This window comes from Pituophis catenifer, unplaced genomic scaffold, assembly GCF_029215685.1.
Source record: "Pituophis catenifer annectens isolate HBS135680 unplaced genomic scaffold, rPitCat1.0.hap2 SCAF_12, whole genome shotgun sequence".
Lineage (NCBI taxonomy): Eukaryota > Metazoa > Chordata > Lepidosauria > Squamata > Colubridae > Pituophis > Pituophis catenifer.
Window position 1 is genome coordinate 9,358,896 of NW_027256892.1, and position 23,882 is coordinate 9,382,777.

The window sequence follows — 23,882 nt, forward strand, 5'->3', positions numbered from 1 at the left end:
GTCTCTAAGCAATTAGCATATGGCAGTTGCTACCATCAAGACAAAAATTAAATGTTGGCAAGTTGACATGTGAGGGAGTTGTTAGAAATAAAAGCTTTAAAACACGATTTGAGGGAGAGTGAAGAGAAAATAATAATTAGATAAATGGCAGATGAAAACAAAAATAAATGTGTACTGTGAGTTGCCTCTCTGGTCTCTATGACATTATCTTCCTAAAGGAAAATTTTCTTGCTGTAATTCCCTGGTGCAGGAATTGAAAATGGTCAAGGAATTTAATCACTATTAATTCCTACTCATAAATTAGCTTAGTCATAGGCCATCTTTTCTTTGGAACTTCAGGGCTGCCACATTTAGTGCCTGGGAAAATGGGAGGGGGGATTTGCAAGGAGTTGGTGAAGATATATAGCCATAACACAGTGGTGGGATTCTACTGGTTTGCACCGGTTCAGTAGAACCAGTTGTTAAGTAGTTAAGTAGTTAAGCAGTTTGGAGAACCGGTTGTTAAAAGAAATCTCTTTTTGTTTTTTTCCACTTTACAGGGTTAATCCTGTAAGGAATTACAACATTTGATATTGTTTCCTAGCCTAATCTTTATCGCCCTGCTTACAGAAACTGCCTCTCCGGCAGTATGCCTAGACTTACTATCACTTCTGGTTCTAGAGGTTCTCGGAGATTTTTTTTTTGCTTGACTTTCTTAAAGGGGAAAGGTTGTTTTAAGCTTTTTACACTGCTGTTGGGAGGAAATACTCCCCTGTTGGAGTTCTTCCAGCCAGGGTGCAATGATCAGCACTTTGAAGAAATAATTGAATAACGAAGCAGAAGCTTTTAATGACAAGGAACCAAGATGAGTGACATTCAGCAAGGCTTCTTGGCTAGCTAGAAAGATTGACATTCAAAGGTGAGTTTACATACCCTTTCTGACTTTTAGTCTAAAACTGGTTTTTGGTGAAGTTTAATTATGTGCTTGGTGATGTTTAATCCTGTGTTTAATAATGGGATAATTTTCTATATTCAGCTTTGTTTGGAAGGAAAAATGTTAATCTCTGTTCCTGAAAAGAAGCAGCTTTGGAAATCTGACTAGTTCTGTGTCTATTTGTTCTGGTAATTGGTTTAACAAGCAACAGATACTCTGCTCCTTTGCTTCATTCTGGAGAGCTTAAATGACCTCTCTGCTAAAGGGTTTCACTTTATGAGCAAGAGTTGGCTGCTGATAGTTACCATTGCATTTTAACTATTTTAATTTCTCAAGGTGCTGTGGCACCCTCCCTGATTTGTAACTCCAGTTTGCAGGTATTTCTAATCTAATGATTGGTATTTAGGGCAGCTTTTTGCAAGCAAAGAAACTTTTTGTATTTTTATACAGATAATCCTCAATTTACAACAGTTACAATGGCACTGGAAAAAGTGACTTATGGCCATTTTTCACACTTATGATCATTGCAGCAAACTGTCATTAGGGCAAAGAAATGATGCCAGATGACCACCTGGCCACGCCCACCCAGTCACATGAAGCACCGCAGTTGTGAAATGAGTGACACGGTTGTTAAGAATGCTGCAACGGGCATAAATGATGACCAGTCATAAGTGTGAGGACCAGTCAAAAGTGCGAGGACCTGTCAGAAATCACTTTTTTCAGCCCTCTGGGTAGTCCTTTTGTACATATGGACTACTCAGAGGGCTGAAAAAGTTATTTTTGACTGGTCCTCGCACTTTTGACTAGTCCTCGCACATACGACTGTCCTCACATTTTATGTTTTTTTCCCTATCTTGTCACCATGGTGAAGAGAAGCAGTTGTGAAATGAGTGACATGGTTGTTAAGAATGCTGCACGGGCATAAATGTGAGGATGGTCATAAGTGTGAGGACCAGTCAAAAGTGCGAGGATCTGTCAGAAATCACTTTTTTCAGCCCTCTGGGTAGTCCCTATACTATATAGCCACGGTCACCCGGTCACATTATCAGCTAGCCACGCCCACCCAGTCACATGACCTCCAAGCCACACCCACCCAAATAAGCCACACCCACAGAACCAGTTGTTAAAAAATTTGAATCCCACCACTGCCATAACAGCATTCTTTTCTCTGGGAGTCAAGGACGTTCAGCCTGCACCTGGGTAGGAGTGACTGGGTCTGTCTCCAGTTCGGACAGTGGATTGATTGGATCAGGTGATGGACATGTGGGTGCAGGTGATGGGTCGCTGACTTTCTTTTGGATGGGAAAAACCCAGGAACTTTCAGATTTGGGTTTTCCCAGATGTGCCACTATGACATTTCTAATAAAATGGATCTTTGAGGAATTGCTAGCCTTGGAGTCGTCTTTAGTTGGGGGTGTTACTTGGAACTCTGACAAAATCTTGAAATAATCTGCAGATTGGAATATATGCTTGCTGAATGTTATGGTACAGTGTTGGCCACTTACTTATTGAACCCTGTAAATGTTCATAAATGTACAAAGCTATCAGGGCTGCCTCTGTCCATTTCCTAGGAAAGAAAAATCCTTGGCTCCATAGATTTAGAAAAAAGTACTTTTACTAGGAACAAACTGAAAGCAAGCAATTCCAGAGAAGCTCTGAGGCAAAGTGCGTGAAAACAGCAACTTGAAACAAACTGTACAACCCAACCCCCTTGTAGCTAGGCAACCAAAGCTAACAGAAACCACAGCTAGCAGAAATGGCCTTGGAGAGATGGGCATAATCCAGGCCCTAGTTGCAAAGCTGCAATGAAAAATTCGTTGAAAAAACTGTTAAATGAATATAGCCATAGTGATCAAAATGGATTCTTACCAAAAAGGCAAATTAGAGATAATATGAGGATGATTTTGAATACCTTGGAATATTATGAGACTCACCCAGAAAAACAAATGGTGTTGATGTTCCTGGATGCACAGAAAGCCTTTGATAATGTGAACTGGCAGTTTATGATAAAGCAATTACAGAGAATGGATTTTGGGGAGAGATTTATAAATACCATAAAAACAATATATGACAGACAATTTGCCAAGATAATGATGAACAGAGAAATGACAGGAAAGATTAATATATTGAAAGCTACCAGGTAAGGATGCCCTCTATCAACATTGCTGTTTATTTTGACTCTAGAAGTTTTAAACAGGAACATTAGACAGAGTGATGAGATAAAAGAGATGAAAGTCAAAAAAGAGGAGTACAAACTACAAGTGTTTGCCGATGATTTGGTTTTCATTATAGAGGAACCGCAAATAACAGGCCCTAAATTACTAGAACAGATAAAAGGATATGGAAAAGTATATGGTTTGAAAATAAACAAAGACAAAACAAAAATTTTGGTGAAGAATACAGCAGAAAAACAAAATAGATAAAAGAAAATTTAGTTATACAAGTGGTGAAAAAAGTGAAATATTTGGGAGTATACTTAACTTCAAAATGTGCAACAATAAAAGAAGAAAACTACTACAAGTTAAAGCAACAAATTGAAAAAGACTTGGAAAAATGGAAGAACCTTCAACTATCACTTATGGGCCGGATTGCATTGATAAAGATGAACATATTACCAAGAGTATTATTTTTATTCCAAACTGCCAATAAAAATTGAAAAGACTTACTTTCAATATCTTAATAAGATAATGAGGAAATTTATATGACAAAGGAAAAAGTAAGAATAAGTTTAAGAATGTTGCAAGACACGAGACCAAGAGGGGGATTTGGTTTACCAAATTGGGAATTATATTATCAAGCAGCAGCATTGACATGGTTGAAGGAATGGATTGAACTAAGAAATACAAGGTTGCTAATGCTGGAAGGGCATGATTTACAACTGGGATGGCATGCCTTTTTATGGCATGGTAGAAGTAAGATACACACATACTTTCACAGACATTATATAAGAAATGCATTCTTACTGGTATGGGAGAAGGTTAGAGATAAATTTTATGTGAAAATACCAACATGGTTATCAATAACAGAAGCTTTAACACACCCAAATGTCTTTAATTTTGGAAATATTGTTAGATATAATGAGTTACTAATGGATAAGGGGGAATTGAAAGAAAAACGAGAATTGGAACAACAGGGAATTGAGATAGATTGGTATATGTATATGCAGATAAGATCAAGATATGAAAAAGATGCTAAATTACAGTATATGGTTTTTATATGGAAAAGACTGAACTAGATAAGATACTCATGGGAACAGAGGAAAACTTAATTTAAAAAATTTATAACTTTTTGCTGTACATTGAACTGGAGGAGGAGCAAGTAAAAGAAACAATGATAGCTTGGGGTAGAAATTTTGGTTATCCAATTGAGTTTGAAAAATGGCAGCAACTATGGGAAAGGAACTATAAATTAACAATGTTCACTGCATATAAGAAAAATCAATATAAAATGTTTTATAGATGGCATATGCCACCGGAGAAGTTAGCAAAAATGTTTAAATATAAATCATGATAAATCAGATAAACCATAAATGCTGGAAATGTCATCAAACACCAGGATCTTATTATCATAAGTTACTGGTACAAAATTAAAATCTGATTGGAAAAAATGATACAGCAATGCATTGAATTTAAACCAAAGTTGTTCCTATTGTGTATCTTTCCAGAAAAAATTAGTAAGGAAAATGTATATTTGATCATACATGTAATAACATCTGCAAGAATTGTGTATGCTCAAAATTGGAAATCAGAGAAAATACCTTTGGAAGAAGAAGTAATAAAAAAAAAATTTAGATTGTGCAGAAATGAATAGATTAACCTTGATGATTAAGGATAAGGAAGAATCAGAATATTTTAAGACATGAAATTATTTTTATAGTTGGTTGGAAAAGAGATATAAACTTATGGAAGATGGAGAAGAAGCCCAGAAGATAACACCGAGATGTCACAGGGAAAAGAGGATTGATGTATTAAATGTTTGTTTTAAAAAAAAAAATACTCAAAAAAAAAAAAAGAAAAATTCTCCACTGATTTCTCCCCCCTTTTCTATGGCAGCAAGGATCAGGCAAGCTGACATTTGGCCCCCCATAACAGAGGCTTTAGCCATACAGAGAAAATTTACACAAGTAAAACACACAATACATCACACCAAGTACAGCGATCCCTTCAGGGTTTGCGTGGTATTTTCTATGAAACACCTGGAGGAGTTTAGGTGCCTGGACATGTTTAGCATTCAGCCATTCAGACTGCACAGGGGGAAAATGTTTCCAGGGAACAAGATTGGACCTTCCCTCTGTTTCTTGGAATCTAGAATTTCTTTAACTTCAAAATGCTGCTCCCCTTCAATCAGAGTCAGTACAGGAGGAGTGTCAGGTGCAGGGTGAAGGGGTGACATAGTTTCAGGTTTCAACAAACTGCAGTGAAACAAAGGGTGAACACGCTTAAGGTTCATGGGCAATTCCAGTTGTACAGTGTCTGGGTTAATTACTTTAACAATTGGGAATGGGCACACATATTTAGGACCAAGTTTCTCAGATGGTTAGGTGGACTGTAAGTGGAGAGGCAAACTCTTATCACCTACTTTAAAATCTTTTGGCTTCACACATTTTTTGTCGTCTTGCTTCTTATGTGCTTGACGTGCCTCCTCCAGTGCCTTAAAGGCACCTGGCCAAGTGTTCTGCAGTTGGGCTAGCCACTCTGCTAAGGAGAATAATGTGTGGTTTCTCTTGAGGCAGCTCTAGCATAGCTACAAAATCTGACCGGAGCCCCCTTAAATGGGGTGAACCCTGTGCTACTATGCACAGAATTGTTGTATGCCACTTCTGCAAAAGGCAAAAGGTCAACCCAATTGTCCTGTTGGTAATTAATGTAGCATCTGAGGAATAGAATATAAACTTTATTACGGTCATCAACCAGCAATAGACATACAATAAATTAAAAATAATACTGACATTAATCGTGAATAATAACATCCCTGTTACGAAAATACATGATCTCAAACTGTTAGGGTCACTCCCTATTTTACACGAGTGGAGAGCCAATAAGTATGTGAGTAAATGTATTTTTCCAAAAATGGTTATAGATATTTCCAAAAAGTTGGCACCAGTTGACAGCTATAATTCCGTAACCAATTTTTTTCTTGTGGACATTGCAGCAACCCAGAATTTTGCCACTGCATGCGTGGTAGCCGGGTTTGAGTCTTGGAGGAAAAAGCCTACATAAAAGTCATCTGCCCTCTCTGGCAATCTCTCTAGTAAGAGGAGAATATATATTGACCTACATACTCTGTATAACTCACAGTACAATAAAACATGTGAGATATCTTCGACTTCTCCTTTACCACATATACATACCCATTCTGCTATTGGTGTTCTCTTGTACCTACCCTGGAGAAGTGCTGAGGGGAGAATATTAAATCTGGCTCTGAAGAAAGCTATTCTTTGTTTTGGGAAGATCAAATCATTTAGGTATCTTGCCGATTCCCACACACCGTTTGATTCTATCCCTACTGTGGAGAGGCAACCTATTTAGTTCTTTTTGGAACTCCATGTCCTTCATTCTATCAGTTACTACTTGCTTTGCTTTGTCAAAGCCTAGGGACATTAAGAATACTGGTGAGAGCCCATAAGAGCCCAGCTTGTGGTCTATCGCCTGTTTCCAGGGGGAGGGGAAGTTGTCAATCAACACTAGTAGGGACAGTCCCTCTGGAAAGAAATGCATTTTTAGCCAATAAATGATCATCATCTTCCAAGCTCTTACCTGAATTTGAGGCATACCTGTCTCAATTCTTAGCTGGGCATTTAGAGTTCCTTTGGGTGCAGCTAAGATGGCTCACAGGAATTTGATTTGTATGGTTTCTAGCAAATTTTTCTTTGCAAGGATTCCTGTTTGTGCCCCATAAAGAATTTGTGCCAATGTTTTGGCCTCAAAAAAGTTTTAAGGCAGCAGGTACTCCGCCTGTATAAAAGAAATGCTTAATTGTATTTGAGGACCTATTGGCTACTTGCAATGTCTGCTCCAGGTGTGCCGTCTATGTCCCTTGTGAGTGAAAGACCACGCCAAGTTATTTAAATGTCCTTGTCAAGTGTGCTTCCTTCAAAGTCCAAGAAAGGATGACCCAGACTCCATTATTTTAGAAGCAGGTACTTTTACTGGAAAATGAAGTAATCGCAACCAAAGGAAAGCAGAATCTAAGCCAAAAGGCATGAAAGTTACAGATAGAAAGCATTCCCTCCCACTGTCCATCGTAAATCATCTAATCCAAGGGTCTCCTAAAGGTAAGGTGGGAGCACATGTCTGGCAGCGTCATCAATCAGGAATGCCACGACCGTTTCTCCGAGAGCAGTTTCAAGATGCAGTCCTTTGGCTAAATGCATCAACATGTTCTTCATCTGAGCTTCTCTCCTGGGGGGGTCTTCCCTTTGCCCCATGCCTCTCACCCATCTGATCCTGATAGGCCTCTCATTGAAGTCCAGCTCCTCTCGCCATTCTGCCTCACCTTGAGCCTGGTGTGATCTAGTAGAGAAGCCGGCCATAGTTCCAGTTTCTTCCAGCTCACTCCCATGGTTGGACATTGGATCTTTGGTCCCAACAGTAGACTGCTGTCTCCAGGTTGACCATTAAAGCACAGCTTGCCTAATGTCAGGGCTGCCTCTGTCCATTTCCTAGAAAAGAAAAATCCTTAGCTTCATAGATTTAGAGAAAAGTACTTTTACTAGGAACAAACTGAGAGCAAGTAATTCCAGGCAAGCTCTGAGGCAAACAGCAACTTGAAACAAACTGTTCAGCCCAACTCCCTCTGGTATGCAATAGCAACCAGAGGCCATTGCATACCAGAGCTAACAGAAATGCATACCAGAGCTAGTAGAAATGGCCTTGGAGAGATAGGCATAATCCAGGCCCTAGTTGCAAAGTTGCAATGAAAAATTCTCCACTGATTCCTCCCCCCTTTTCTATGGCAGCAAGCAGCAGGCTAGCTGACAGCTACACATTTTAATAAAAGTACATTTTGGGAGCAAATACGTAAGCACAATAATATTTTTGCAATAGTGCAGAATATCTGTAGGTTGGGTGTAGGATGAGGGTGAAGGTTCACTCTCCGAGTTGGTGGGTTGGTTTCAAATCAACCCACAAGCTCTGAGAATGAACCTTCACCCACAACCATATTTTAAATTTCAGAGATATATTTAAAATGCACAGACCCACTGGGTTCAAATGGGTTTTCTTCCAGATATGGGTTACCACCTTAAATGCATACTTAAATATTTCAGAAAAAGTACATATCATAATATGTCTTTGTTGCAATATTTTCAGGATCAGACTCAATAATATTAGTGAGAGTTGAAGGTTTAAATATACTTTCTTTTATTTACAATAGGCATTCTATATTCACTGAATATTCACAGATAGAAGCAAGGAAAAGGGTGTAGGTGGCTCCTTATATATACAATGGGTGGAGCTATAAGTGGGAGTGGTGAATTATGAATACATTAAGAAGTGAAGAATAAGTTAACCCCTGATACCCCATTCATATACTATTTACACATTAGAGAATAAGGCATTTACATCTGACAAATCCCCCTCTAAATGCCGATTCGTTATACAACACCAATTACATTCAGATTCAGGACAATACAAGACATACAATTTAGATGTTAAATATTTGTGTTGCTTAGAAGGTAAAGGCTTTGTCAATATGTCAGCTAATTGTTCTGAAGTATCACAATGCACTGCTTTAATAAATCCATCCTGAGATAATTGCCTCACATGTTTAAATTTTATATCTATATGCCTGGACCTTTGTCCAATGGCATCAGATCTAGATATTTCAATGGCCGCTTTATTGTCTTCATGCATGACAAAAGGCAAAGCAGGTTTTTTCCAAACATCTGAAATTAAATCATTAAACCATACAAGGTTATTTGCAGCTTTGGATAAACAAACATATTCCGCTTCTGTCGTTGAAGTGGCTACTAGTTCTTGTTTACCAGTATACCAGTAAACTGGACAGTCATTTAAGAGAAAAATATAACCAGATGTACTTTTTCTGCATGATGTATCTCCAGCCCAGTCCGCATCTGCATAACATGCAAGCTTTGGTTCTTTATTATCACTAGGTTCTAATACTAAGCAAAAATCTAATGTACTTTTCAGATATCTTAAAATTCTTTTAACAGCTTCCCAGTGATACATTGTTGGTTTGCTGACGTGTCTGGATAATAAATTGAGTGGTAAGGCGATATCTGGTCTAGTCCAATTAGATATATAAAGAAGTGAACCTATGGTTGATCTATAAAACGTGTTATCCTTGAATTCAGGGGAAGATTCATCAGTATTTCTAAGAAAATCAGTTTGCATAGGAGTATCACAGGGTTTGGCATTGTTTAAATTGCATTTATTTAAAAGTTCTATAATCTTATCTCTCTGAGTAAGTTTGAATCCCCTTCTAGTCTTATTAATTTGAACACCAAGATATTTGTTCACTTTACCTAGAGATTTCAACGAGAAATGTTCATTTAACTTATTTACAAAAGTTTCTCTTCTCTCTTTGTGTTTTCCTATATATAAAATGTCATCTACATAAATCAACACAAATTCAATGTAATCATCACCCTTTTTGACAAAGAAACAGTTATCAGCAGTGGTAGCGTTGAAATCCATGGTCTTAAGTACTTTTACTAAACAATCATACCATCTTTTACCAGATTGTTTTAATCCGTATAAACTCTTGTTCAACAGCCAAATTTCATTTTTGTTGGTGTATTGACTGTGAGGTGCTCTTACGTATATTTCCTTATCTAGTTTTGCGTGTAGATACGCAGTCTGTATGTCATATTGAAATACATCAAGATTGAGTGCTGATGCTACCACTAGAGCTGTTTTGACACTCTCTGTTCTTACAGTGGGGGAATACGTGTCAGTATAGTCCTCCGGATATTTCTGTGCATAACCTTGTGCAACTAATCTAGCTTTATATAGAGTATTGCCTCCTTCTAAGTTCTTAATTTTATATATCCACCTGGTACCAATAATTGTTTTATCTTTAGGTGCAATTGCAGGTGTAAATACATTTAATCCTTGTAAACTTTCCATCTCTTTTTTCATAGCTAATTCCCATTTTTCTTTTTCTTCACGAGGGAGTTTTAACACTTCCTCATAAGTATTAGGTGTTATTGGCTCACCATCCATATGCATTATGTAATCTCTGTATTTATTTGGCATTTGATTTCTGTTGTTTCTAATGACTCTTTCAGGTTTGCTATTCTTATCATGCAAATATCTTGCTTCTTTTTTTGTTAGTGTGTCTGTCTTTATTTTGTGTTGGCTATTTGTCCAAGTTTTGGTTTTGCTTTTATATTTGTTGATATTCTGTTTTTCTATGGTCCCTTTCTCATGAGATTTTGTATCTTTACATTTATTTGGAAATATTTCATTAAGATGTAATTTAGACCAGTTGGCCTGTTCATGGAACACAGCTGTTCTGGAAACTATAAATTTGTTATTATTATCAATGAATCTGTACCCTTTGGTGCCAGTTTCATATCCCATAAATCTGAGTCTTCTGGATACGTTTTCTCCCTTTCTTCTCAACTGCTTAGGTATGTGTACGTCTGCAGTGACTCCAAATATGTGCATGTGTGCTAATTTCGGTTTCCTATTATACATTACTTCATATGGTGTCTTATTTACAATACTGGACCAGGTTCTATTTTGTGTGTAATTTGAATAATGTAAGGCTTCTGACCAAAATTGTTTGCTTAAGCCAGCATCCTCCAATGTGCATCTAATCATGGTTTGTAATGTGGAATTCTTTCTCTCTGCAATCCCGTTCTGAAACGCAGAAAATGGACTAGACGTGTAATGTAGCATTCCTCTATCCTTTAACCATTGGGAGAATTCTTTAGACATGAATTCACATCCCCTATCTGTCATAATTTGTTTTATTTTGATATTGTGTTGTGTTTCTATGCGTTTGTAAAATTCCTTAAATTTTTGAAAGGTTTCATCTTTGTGTTTTAATGTATAAACAAACCCATAACGGCTATAATCGTCTACTATTGTCAGGAAGTAACGTTTTCTATAGGTGATTGATGGAGTTAATGGGCCAACTAAGTCCATGTGTACTAAGTCAAAAATTTTGTTAGTTGATCTAGTAGATTTTCTTGGCCTGGGACTAGTTTTTAGTTTTGTAGATTTACATACTGAGCATTCCAAATAGTTTTCACAATTTTTTATTTTGACACCTTCTGCGTGTTCAGTCATTTTTTGTACTACAGGAAAACTGGCATGTCCTAACTTCCTATGTAAGATGTGAGCACACTCATCATGAATTGGTTTACCTATTTTTGGTTTTTTATCATTGTGTGCATCTGCGTGATCATGAGATATTTTACATTCATCATTGTCACTGTTGCTAATATTTTCATCATCTGCTTCAATACAATCTTCCATATTTGAATCAATGTTATGCAACCATTTTTCCTTTGTTATCAGATAAGGTAGGCCTCCTTTAATCATCACAGTGCCTATATTTATTTTATTCTTCTCCAAAGTCGCTTTTCCCTTTGAGAAAACTATATTAATGTCAGAATCTCTACTTAGTTTTATGGCACTTAGTATGTTATGAGGTATTTCAGGTATTAACAATACCCCCTCTATTTTTCCTAGACCAGGCAAGGTTACATTTCCTCTGCCTAATACTTGAACCTTTTCTTGGTTAGCTACCTTTATTACAAATTTATCTTCTGTAAATGAAGACAATATATTTTTGTTATTAGTGGTGTGATTAGTTGCTCCAGAATCAATAAGCCAATTATTGTTCTCATTTTGCTGTATTTTAGTGTTGTCTTGTTTATTTAATCCATTTAGTGAACCAGATTTTCTATCCTTTGAATTATCTCTGCCCCCTCTATTCTCTTTGTAATTTGGTGGGCTTCTATATCTATGTCTATCTATGGAAGACTGTCTATAATTGTATTTGTTCCTATATTCTGACCTATGTCTTTCCTTTGAAATTTTGGGACAATCTCTTCTATTGTGTTCCCTGGATCCACAATTGTGACATTTAAATGTTTCATTATATTTTTCTTGGAAAGCTACTTTCCTATAAGGTTTGTGTTCTGTGTGATTGCTAGAACGATTTCTTCTTGAATTGTCTTCTGCTATCAATTTATTAGATAGACTTTCTATGGATAAATATCCTAGATTGATAGTGTCTAAATGTGACATAAAACTGTCCCATGATGAATCAAGTGAGTTGATAATAACACTTTTCATTGTTTGGTCTGAAATCACCTCCCCCCTCAAATGCAGCTCAGCTCTTATTTTGTTTAAAGATATTAAATGCTCACTTATGGAAACCCCTGGTTTCACTCTAGATGAAAAGAAATCCTTAGACATTCTTGTGGTGGTAGCCACACTATCGCTGTGAAACAAATTAAACATGCATTGAATAATTTCTGAAACAGTCAGATTAGGTTTGATGCTATGATACATTGCAGGAGACACACTAGATATTATTAAGAAAAATGCTCTATGGTGTAAACAATCTATTTTTAAAGTCCAAGGTCTTTTTGGGGGACTAGTGATAAAAAATAGTAAATTTTCCTTCATAAAGACAACCTGTAGCTGTTGATACCATTCTTGCAAGTTAATGCCATCAACCCTTAGTTTTGGGAAGTCACTGGGTAAATTTCCGACATTATTTTGTCCATTACTTACGACCTGAGGTAGTCCGTGGTCTCGCAAGTGTAGAAAATTGCAAAACGGCATGGGGATGCTCGCAACGAGTCTGCGTGGTTCTCTCGCCAGTTCATGTCTTCCCGGACCGTCTGCGTAGTTTCGCGCATGCGCGTTGTCCATTTCTTCTTTGAAGTCGTCGTGGAAGGTTCTCTCCGTTGCGGCTCGCTCGCTCTGCTCTGCTTCAGACGAGTCGGTCTCTGGTTCAACCTTGGGAGTTCTGACGACGGCGGCTGCTCTTCTTTTTCTTTTGGGGGCGTTGGCACTTGCTTCGGTCTGTGGTGTAGGGCGGAATCGACAAGGCTCTCTGGGTTCGGGCGTCGTCGCTTTCGAAGTCAGGATGGGAGCGGGCAGGTCTTGAGGTATCGGCTTGCTCGCTCGCTTCTTCGGTGGCTCTTTGGTAATTTTTAGTTTTGGCCCAAATGCAGCAAAAAGTGTTTTCATTGCTGATTTTATTTGGGATTTTGTTGAGTCATCTTCACTTTCTGATTCTGATTCTTCTGAGGAGTTCGAATCTTCTTTTTCATTTTCGTTGTCTGATAACGTTTTTCGCGCCAGAAATTTTGAATTGAGCATTTTGATTGGCTCTGCTTCGTTCACCTTGGAGGCCTGTTGAAACCAAGATGGCTGCCATTCAAAATTTCGCGCGGGATCACTGTTTTTCTTCTTCGTAATGACTTTCTCTGCAGTCATATCACTCACTATTTTTGGGTCTTTAGACTTCTCATTAGTGATGTTTTTCTCTCTCGCTGCTCCGCTGTTCTTCAGCATTTCTTGGAGGTTCGCGATGAGGCTTTCATCATTCTTCTGGCTTTTTAATAGTTTTAATATCTCTGACCTGAGTTCGTTATTCTCTATTTCGATTTCCTCCTGGTCATCATTTTCGTCTATTATTTCTTCGTCTTCAGTGGTGTATTCTTCGGATTCTCTCGAAATTGCGTTTGTGGATTCGTTGATTATTTCTTGTTCTGTTTCCATTTCTTTGCTGTAGGCCCTGGTGTTGGGCCTATCTTTCTTAGACATTTTTAAGTTTTTATTGAGTCAATTAACCATCCTCTGCTACCAGCTTGTTGCAATATTTTCAGGATCAGACTCAATAATATTAGTGAGAGTTGAAGGTTTAAATATACTTTCTTTTATTTACAATAGGCATTCTATATTCACTGAATATTCACAGATAGAAGCAAGGAAAAGGGTGTAGGTGGCTCCTTATATATACAATGGGTGGAGCTATAAGTGGGAGTGGTGAATTATGAATACATTAAGAAGTGAAGAATAAGTTAACCCCTGATACCCCATTCATATACTATTTACACATTAGAGAATAAGGCATTTACATCTGACAGTCTTTTAATAGGCGCCATGAGGAAAATTATTTTCATGGAACAGGCATTTGGAGAATTGAATTATAGGTTAAAACATTCACAATAGACTTGGCTTAGAAAATGAGAGATTCTGCCAAACATAAAGGAAGGTAATCACATTTTAAAATAAAACAGTAATTACGAAACAGCTCATTATTTGGCCAGTTTTAGGTTTATAGTATCAAGAGCTGGAAACTTACTGCAATGTTCATCAAAAAGTCATTTTGAAATAATCATTGTTACCTTTCCTGGGCCTTTTGGAGGGTGGTGTATTCTTTTGGAACACTTTCTTCCTGCCAGATAGGCAAGAAAAATAGTGGTGAGTTGTCAGCAGATGTCAGATCCATGTATCTGCGATTCTTCATGGAAGAAGAGGGGGTTTTGGATTTGTCACCTTTAGTTCTCTTTCCTATGTATCCTATGTATCCAGTGGTGGGATTCAATTTTTTTAACAACAGGTTCTGTGGGCGTGGCTTAGTTGGGGATGTGGCTTGGCAATCATGTGACTGGGTGGGCATGGCTAGCTGGTCACGTGATTGTGTAGGCGTGGCTAGCTGGTCATGTGACTGTGTAGGTGTGGCTAGCTGGTCATGTGACCGGGTGGGCGTGGCTATGTGCATAGGGACTATTCAGAGGGCTGAAAAAAAAGTCATTTCTGACTGGTCCTCGCACTTTTGACCATCCTCACATTTATGCCCGTGCAGCTTTTTTAATAACCATGTCACTCATTTCACAACTGCTTCTCTTCACCATGGTGACAAGATAGGGCAAAAACGTAAAATGTGAGGACAGTCATAAGTTCGAGGACTGGTCAAAAGTGCGAGGACCAGTCAAAAATAACTTTTTCAGCCCTCTGAATAGTCCATATGCATAAAAGGACTACCCAGAGGGCTGAAAAAAGTGATTTCTGACAGGTCCTCGCACTTTTGACCAGTCTTTGCACTTATGACTGGTCATCATTTATGCCCGTGCAGCTTTCTTAACAACCATGTCACTCATTTCACAACTGCTTCTCTTCACCATGGTGACAAGATAGGGCAAAAATGTAAAATGTGAGGACAGTTGTAAGTTCGAGGACTGGTCAAAAGTGCGAGGAGCAGTCAGAAATAACTTTTTCAGCCCTCTGAGTAGTCTATATGCATAAAAGGATACAGCAATAGAGAGGGATGAAGGAAGGGAACGGAAATTAGAGTAGGAGGGAGGGTAAGAGAGGGAGGAAGAGAGGAGGAGAAGGAAAAAGGAAGAGGAAGTAGGGAGGCGAAGAAGAGGGGGACGAAGAGAAAGTAAGAAGGAAAGAAAAGAGAGAGGTGGTAGGTTTGAGGAGAAAGATTGCTGTACAATAAAAAAGATGAAAGGGAAGAAAGCCAACCCCAAACAAATATAAAGATATTAAGATAAAAGAATGAATTGTTAAACTTTAAAGAATAAAAGAGAACAAATATGAATAAATAACAATAATTAGAAACACACATACAAACATACAATTTATTTTCTTTGAACAGAGTATTTGGCCGGCTCACAAATTTAAACAGTGTTTAGTCATTTCAATTAAATTTACAATTTCTATATTTCCTTTTTGCCATATTTATTCCTCATCTATTTTTGTAAAAAACCAATATTACCCTTCATCCTCATCTCTAATCTTAATCAAATTCAATTTTTCCCTTCTATTCTATATTATACCCCTTCCCATTGTCATATATTTTTATATCCATCCTCACATTGGTTAATTATGTAATATTAGTTGTTTAATATAAATTCAACATTTTAATATAAATCAATTAGTTATATAACTACCTTTTTATATATTAATAAATATGAACATGAATATTCCAATTATTTCCATGCAATCCAATTTCTTACAAATCAATTAATTATATTTACCAATAATAATAAACCAAATAATTTCCCCCATATATTCCTCCAAACCACAATTTAACCATTTCTGCTTTCAGAAATATACAATTAATAGTATCTCAATTATTACAATCCCCTAGTTAAATAGAGCTTTTTTTCTTTTGAGTTTTAAAATCTTGAACTCTCCTCTTTTTCCCTAAATTTCCCATTGTTTGCACCTACCTTTTTTGGTGAGGAAAAAGAAAAGAAATCTGCCTGCCTAATTATCCAACCTTGCAGCAACAGCAAAGCAGTTTCAGTTTCATTTTTCAGGCTAGGGGAAAAAAAAATTGCTCCAGCAAGCAGCAGAGCCCTGAGCAAAACAGCTAAGACAAATCAGCTGAGACTCGGGAGCCGATCTAATCAAGGGCTAATTAGCCTATGCTGAAGCTCCGCGGGCCAATAAAATTACAAAAAAACACCGAACCATTTGTTAAATTGCTGGCTCGCCCGCCCCTCGCCCACCATTATTTATTGGCAATAGATAGTGGTGCGGAGGGGCGGGGCAAGCCAGCAATTTAACAAATGGTTCGGCTCCTAGAACTGGCAGAATCCCACCACTGGCTATAGGGTGGCCCTTTGAAGCCCCGCGGCAAGAATTTGAACAGTTTTTTTACCTCTAGCCATCAGCTGGGACTCCAGAGGCAGCAATAGATTGGGAGTGGGCGGGGTAAGCGAACGGCCGGCGATCCAACAGAGCAGAGAGTGAGGGTGAGTAAAGGCGTGGAAGCTGCTTTCTCCATCCTGCTCTCTTGTGTCCTCTCTTGGCAGCCCACGTGGATCCCAGGCAGCGGAACTCAGGCTAGGGAAGGGGTGGGCAATTGTGGCTCTTTTACAATCTGTGGCCTTCAACTCCCAGAATTCCTCAGACAGACAAGCTGTCTCAGGAATTCTGGAAGTTGAAGTCCACAGGTTGTAAAAGAGCCACAATTGCCTACCCCTGGCTATGATAGGCTGGCGCTGCGTGGGCGGGGCGAGGGGCAGGTGAGCCAGCAATTTAACAAACGGTTCGGTGTGCTGCGGGGCCAATAAATAACAAAAAAACACCGAACCATTTGTTAAATTGCTGGCTTGCTCGCCCCATTTATTGGCAATAAATAGTAGTGCAGAGGGGTGGGGCAAGGGGCAGGGCGAGCCAGCAATTTAACAAAGGGTTCGGCCAAAACCCCTAGAACCGGCAGAATCCCACCACTGTATGTATCCTAGTTCCTGCCTGGTCCTCTTTGTATAAACTTTAACCTGATTTATAACCATCGCTTGGCGCCAGAAATACCTGGAGAATTCTCACCTCCTGGGAAATGAGAGAGAAGGGGGGACATGTAGATTGCAAGATGGCCCTGGGAAGCTCTTCTTACCTGCTTCTCAGAGAGGCCGGTATGATATCATCTTCTCAGGGTGAATGTGCAACAGGCACATAGGGAAGTAGCCTATGAAGATAATCTTCCCAACAGAAGATGTAGGGAAACAATTTTAAGTTGGCAAAGAACAGACTTCTTTGCTATGTCACCTCCGCAAAACCACCTAATCTGCTAATCTGTCTCCTAACCTAGAACATGGAACATTGCTCGTGTTGAAGGAAAATGCAGATCCCTCTCCAATAATTGCTTCTACATGAAATATGACAGGATCTTCTTGGGTATTGTCTCTCCCAGAAAAATGTTCTTTGACTGTTTTGTCATGGAGACAGTGAGATTGAGCTGGATTTGGTTCTTTGGATTTTTCATATTCAGAACCTTCAGCATAGGACTCATTTCAAAACCAATTTGAGAGAAATGACATTTTGAACCGAATCATGTTGCCACTGATAAGTTAAGGAAAATATTGCAGGGAAGCCAAATATAAAAACCTTCTACACCTATCTGGATGATTTTAGTAGTATATCCTGGTGGTCCAATACCTAGTAGATTGTTGGAGAACTTCTTCCATAGGCTCCTTAGTTTCTCAATAGCAAATTTCCCCTAGTAATTATATGAACTCATTAATTGGTCTAGTTCAGGGGTCCCCAAACTTGGTCACTTTAAGACTTGTGCACTTCAACTCCCAGAATTCCCCTGCCAGCACATGCTGGCAGGAGAATTCTCAGAGTTGGTCCACAAGTCTTAAGGTTGCCAAGGTTGGAGACCCCTGGCCTACTTGGCAACAATATAGAAATGGATTGTAGCATTCTCTCTTTCTCAGCCCATCTGAGCACTGCCTAGGGCTTACATTGCTTAGCTTTTTCAAGATCAACCAAGGTCAGCTTGATGCTGTCAACTGCTTAAATTTAAAACATTTTTCATATTCTACTCCCAAAGAATATTAGTGCCTAAATTGGATTGTTCCTATATGTTCCTTGTAGGAGCAGGACAATATGCTGTATAATGGTTACAGCCTCAGATAAGAACTGGGAAGAAGCAGGCTCTAAGCATGATTCAGCAATAAAATGTATTGGCTTAACTATTTGATTAGCTACTGTTTACCATCAGCATAACCTACTATTAAGGACAGTGTGTAAGTAAAGCAATAAGATACAACTGTGTTCATTGCCCAACATTAAACAAGCTAAAAAATAGTTTTGGAGCACTTGAAAAAATATAATGAAAATTGCTAATATATCTGTGTCCTCTATTAGGAAAGAAACTTAGAATTATTACTAAAGAATACATCCTGGGGATATTTACTACAGACAGTGAGAGAAAATATTTTACAAAAAGTCAGGTGTTTTGATAAAACAGAAATTATATTCTGTCAGGGCATTGATTAATCCCATGTTTGGTTCTGGGACAAATCACCCTAGTTTAATTAGAGGATGGATCGTGGCTCCTCCTTGTTGCAATATTCTGAAAAGAAATGCAAAGAAAAGTTTCCTAATAAAACTCATTTATTTGTTATAAAGAAAATAAAACACCTCACTAACTAAGGAAAGTTAATTGCTACATTTTGAAAGTAATTCTTGCCGGCTATTTCTCAGCCGGACCTTTCTGGAAAGAGAACAAAGGAAAGAGGAGTGTGTGAAGCAAGTGAAGGAATGTAAAGGAATGCGGACATGCGTAGTAAAATACTGATAAGGAACTTGGCAAACTACAGTAAGTCTATTAGTCCAAAAATAATGAAGCTCAGCTGGGAAATAAAAAACGCAGTGACATATTCTTGGTTGACAAAAAAAATTAAAAGGCAAATTAATCTATGATTTTAATGTTCCAATGCTAAATTATATATGTTAGCTTCAAATTATTATTTCTGTGGCTAATTAAACAAAATATAAAATAAAATTACAGTTACCGCTGATAGCTCCAAGTCATGCTAACTATGTGTTGGAAAGATTTGAAAAAGCTTTGCATAACATTTAAAACCAACCTAAAAAGACTGCAAATGAATCCTCACTTACCTTGTAATAATTCCCTTAAAGCTTAGCAGGTCTGACTTTTGAGTAGATGTATCCAGAATTGGTTCACTAATTGGATCAAATGTATTTAGGGACCAGAAAAATCTAATGAATGTATAACAACTGGATGGCAATTGTTTTAAGGTAAAAAAAGGGGAAGTGAGCATTAAGACATCTATTACAGGGTTACAAGATTACAGGGTTATCTTTGCACCAGTCTTCTGTTGGAAGTAATGAAATAACTGTAGGTAAAAAAAAAAAAAAGAAAATCTTTTATTTACACATTGATGCTTGTTGTGCTTCATTTATATATGCCATTGTGTTGTTTTAAAAGTCTCATCCTATTTAGGAATATTTCTCTAAAATACAATAATAAAATAATAAAATTGAATTTCAACATAGATTTTTGAAACTCAAACTCCTGCAGGAAAATAACAATATAATAACAAAACTCTGGAATATCTCTTTGGGCTGTGCTGAGTTTTGTAATCTTGCTGTTTTGTGCATTGTTTGAAGTGTCAATCTAATAGTTAAAGAACTTTCCCGATGCATTGGCCTTAATCTCTCATTGGTCATTTCTTTGTACATGGTGTATATGTATGATGCCAAAACAACATCCTTTAATTTCCCAAAGGTGGAATGATGGGAAAGTGAATTTGGAATGATGTCTGCTTGTAAACACCTGCACCTGCCCAGTGTGTCTAATTGGATTATACATGTGATTAATTCCAAAACTGAACCAATCTTGGGATATTCAGGACCATGCATTTCCTCCTGGAACCTGAGCTTGTTTGATACCTGACTGCCAGCTATAATCTGGCAATTAGTTCTGTCAAACAATATTTGTTTATATTCCTAATTAGGGACTGAGAAGGGTGGCTTGGTTTTGATAATTACATGAGGGTGTCCTGTCTATCAGCCACAGTTAAATTATTATATTAAAATAAAGCTTATAACCAGGACTGTTCTAAATTGAACTGAATGTTCTCCTTGCAGTGCTTGGATGCCATTAATTGCCATAAGCTTCTGGAACCAATCTGAAAAATGATGGAGATTCTGCTGGAAACAAGAGCAAGCCAAAGGGCTGACATAGCATTTGCCTTTTCTTGTGTTCTATTGTTATGGGCATCAAAGTAGATCATCAAACAATCAATAAGTGTGGAAAAAACAGGCTCTCGAATGAAGATTGTAGCCTCACTTTGTTTACCATCCACAGCTTCTGCTCACACAATCCCCCTTACTCACAAACCAAACCAGAATTTTTTACTCCAGGCTTAGTTGTACAACTCATGCTGTGGTTCAGTGTTAATGGTTCAGTGTGTGTTGCATATACATGGGAAATGGATTGTGGGAATCTAATTAGCCATGGGCAAGAAGGCATCAATATGTGGCATGACTTGTCCCTGAATGAAATCAAGGAGTCACCACATGAAGACAGGAAAAATGAATTTCCTTTCTTGCAGGTGGTATATAAAGCATACTTACCTCCTTTAGATGTCTGCCTTTGGCTAACAGTTGTTGCTGAGGTTTGGGCTACCTACTGCCAAGCTGATCAACAATACTATAGAGCAGTGTGAAGGCAAGAACTGTAAAGGATCTTGAAATCTTTGAACAGGTGCCAATTGTTTCTCCTGCTGAAAAATAAATGGCTCTGTCTGTTACAATACATGATTCAGAGAAGACATAAGATTTTACTTGGAAGCCATTATATGTAGAGATGGAATCCTCAAGGTTGCAGTAGCTGTTTTTCTTTCTTTCTTTTTTTTAAATTTTATTGATTTCTTTACAACAAAATATTTATTCACACACAGATCGCGACGGGAGCTTTACAGAATATATTAACTTCAGTCAAGATATACAAATAAAAAATAAAATCTACACTAACCTTATCCTTTTTTTATTCTATTATTCAACCAAGTATACCATTGGTCCCAGCATTGAAATATACAGAGTCCTTTTGATCTCTCAAAATTTTTGTTAACCTGTCAGCTTCCGCATATTCGATAATTTTTCCCAAAATCAAATCTTCAGCCGGTAGGTCTTTCCCCTTCCAATGTTGAGCAAAACATATTCTTGCTGCGGTTGTGATATATGTAATCAAACACAATATATTCGTGCCTATTTTATCTGGCCTAATATTTAATAGATAGTATTCTGGTTTCAATTGTAATTTATATCCCATGATTTCTAATATCCACCTCTGTATAGATCTCCAAAATTTGATTGCCTTAGGGCAGGTCCACCATACATGATAATAAGTACCTATCTCCCCACACTTCCAACAATTTGGGGAGAGTTCTGGAAACATTTTGGCTAATCGAGCAGGAGGGAGATGCCATCTATACACCATCTTATACAAGTTTTCTTTGTAAGTAGTTGCCATCAGAAATTTCAATTGTTTCGTCCAAATTTCTTCCCATTTTATCAATTCAATTGAGTAACCAATATTTCTCCCCCAGGCAATCATTGAGTCTTTAACAATCTCATCCCCTATCCAATAAGTTATTAAGAATTTATAGATCTTAGATAATATTCTTTCCTCCTTTCCTAATATAATACTATCTATTTCTTGCTGGGTCATGTCTATACCACTTTTTTCTTTGTCTTTCTTATATTTAGAGCTAATCTGGGCATAGGACCATCAATCCAATTTTATTCCTTGAAGCTCTAACTCAGTTCTTGTTTTTAAGCAGCCTTGGGCATCCAACAGTTCCCGATAGGATAGGTGTTTTTCTCTATTATAAAGAGAACTAACGGGACCAACCAAGAAGGAGTCGAAAAGTAGAATTTACCCTTAACTTTCCTCCATGTATCAATTAGAATATTCCTTACATAATGTCCTGCGAAACTCATATGTTTTTTAACCTTATCTTGCCAAAGAAAATAGTGCCAACCCTGTTGTAACCCCGAACCTTCCAGAATCAACAACCGTCTTCTTCTCAGCAGGATCCATTCCCTTACCCAAACTAAATTTGCAGCCTAATAATAATATTCCCATTTTGGTAAGCCAGATCCCCCTCTTTCTTTCACCTCTTGAAGCATTTTAAGTTTAATTCTGGGCTTTTTATTTTGCCAGATAAATTTAAGAACACATTGATTTAACTTTTTGAAAAAAGTATTGTCTAGTCTAGCTGGTGCTGTATAAAATAAATATGTCCATTTTGGGAGGATATAGGATTTTTTAATCGCGATCCTACCTAATAAAGACGTCTGAAGGTTCTTCCATTTCTCTAAATCCTGTTCTGTTCGCTGGAGTAATTTCAAATAATTATCTTCTTTAATTGTTGTGCATTTGGCTGATAATATAATATCTAGGTATCGTAATTTATTGACAATTTGGAATCCCAAATTCGCTTCTAATTCCTTCCCTTGCTTTATTGTCAAATGTTTAGTAATAACCTTAGTTTTTTTCTTATTTACTTTTAAACCCGCTACATTTCCATATTTTCCTAATTCATTAATCAAATTTGGACCCGATAAAATGGGCTCTTCCAATATAAATACTAGGTCATCAGCGTATGCTTGTACCTTATATTGTTGGTTTTTAATATGCAATCCTTTTATCCCTGAATTATGACTAATTTCCTTCAATAAAGGTTCTAATGTTAAAATAAATAGCAACGGAGAAAGCGGGCACCCCTGTCTAGTTCCTTTCTCAATGCAGATTTGTTCAGAAACATCTCCATTAATTAGAATTTTAGCAGACTGCTTTGAATAAATTGAACAAATTGCCTGGATAAACCTTTCCCCAAATTGCATATGTTGTAATAAACTCACTAAAAAACTCCAGTTCACTCGATCAAAGGCCTTTTGCGCATCCACAAAGACCAAAGCCAATTGTTTATCAATATGGGTTTCATAATGTTCCAAGACATTCATAATTATTCTCACGTTATCTCTAATCTGCCTACAAGGAAGGAAACCATTTTGATCTTCATGTATAAATTGACTTAGGAAACCTTTTAGCCTTTCTGCTAGCACTGCCGCAAATAATTTGTAATCTGCATTAAGAAGCGAAATAGGTCTATAATTCTGGATCAGGGATAAGTCGCTGCTTTCCTTCGGCAAGAGGGTTATTAATGCTTCTGACCAGGAATTCGGAATTTGTCCCTCCCGGATTACCCCATTAAATAGTTCTGTCATATAAGGACTTAAGACTTCCCAAAGTGCCTTGTAATATTCTATTGGGAGGCCATCTGTACCGGGAGTCTTTCCTGTTTTTTGTTTTCCCATAACCCTTTCAATTTCCCCTTCCGTTATCTCCCTGTCCAGTATTTCCTTAGACATGTCCGATATTTTGGGTAGATCAGATTCTTCTAAATATTTCTTTATTTCCTGCTCAGATTTATCCTCTTTTCTATATAGATCGGAATAAAATTCCTGCGCTATTCTTTTCTTCCCTTCTTCCCCTGTAATCCATTCACCGTTCCCACTCTCAAGTTATGAATTCTACTCCTTTCCTTTTCTTTTTTTAATCGGTATGTAAGCCATCTTCCCTGTTTATTTGCGTTTTCAAATTGCTGTTGTTTCATCCACCTAATTTTTTTTCCTAAGTCCTCTTGGTCTAATAAGTTAATTTGATGTCATATTAATTTCAAATTCATATTGAG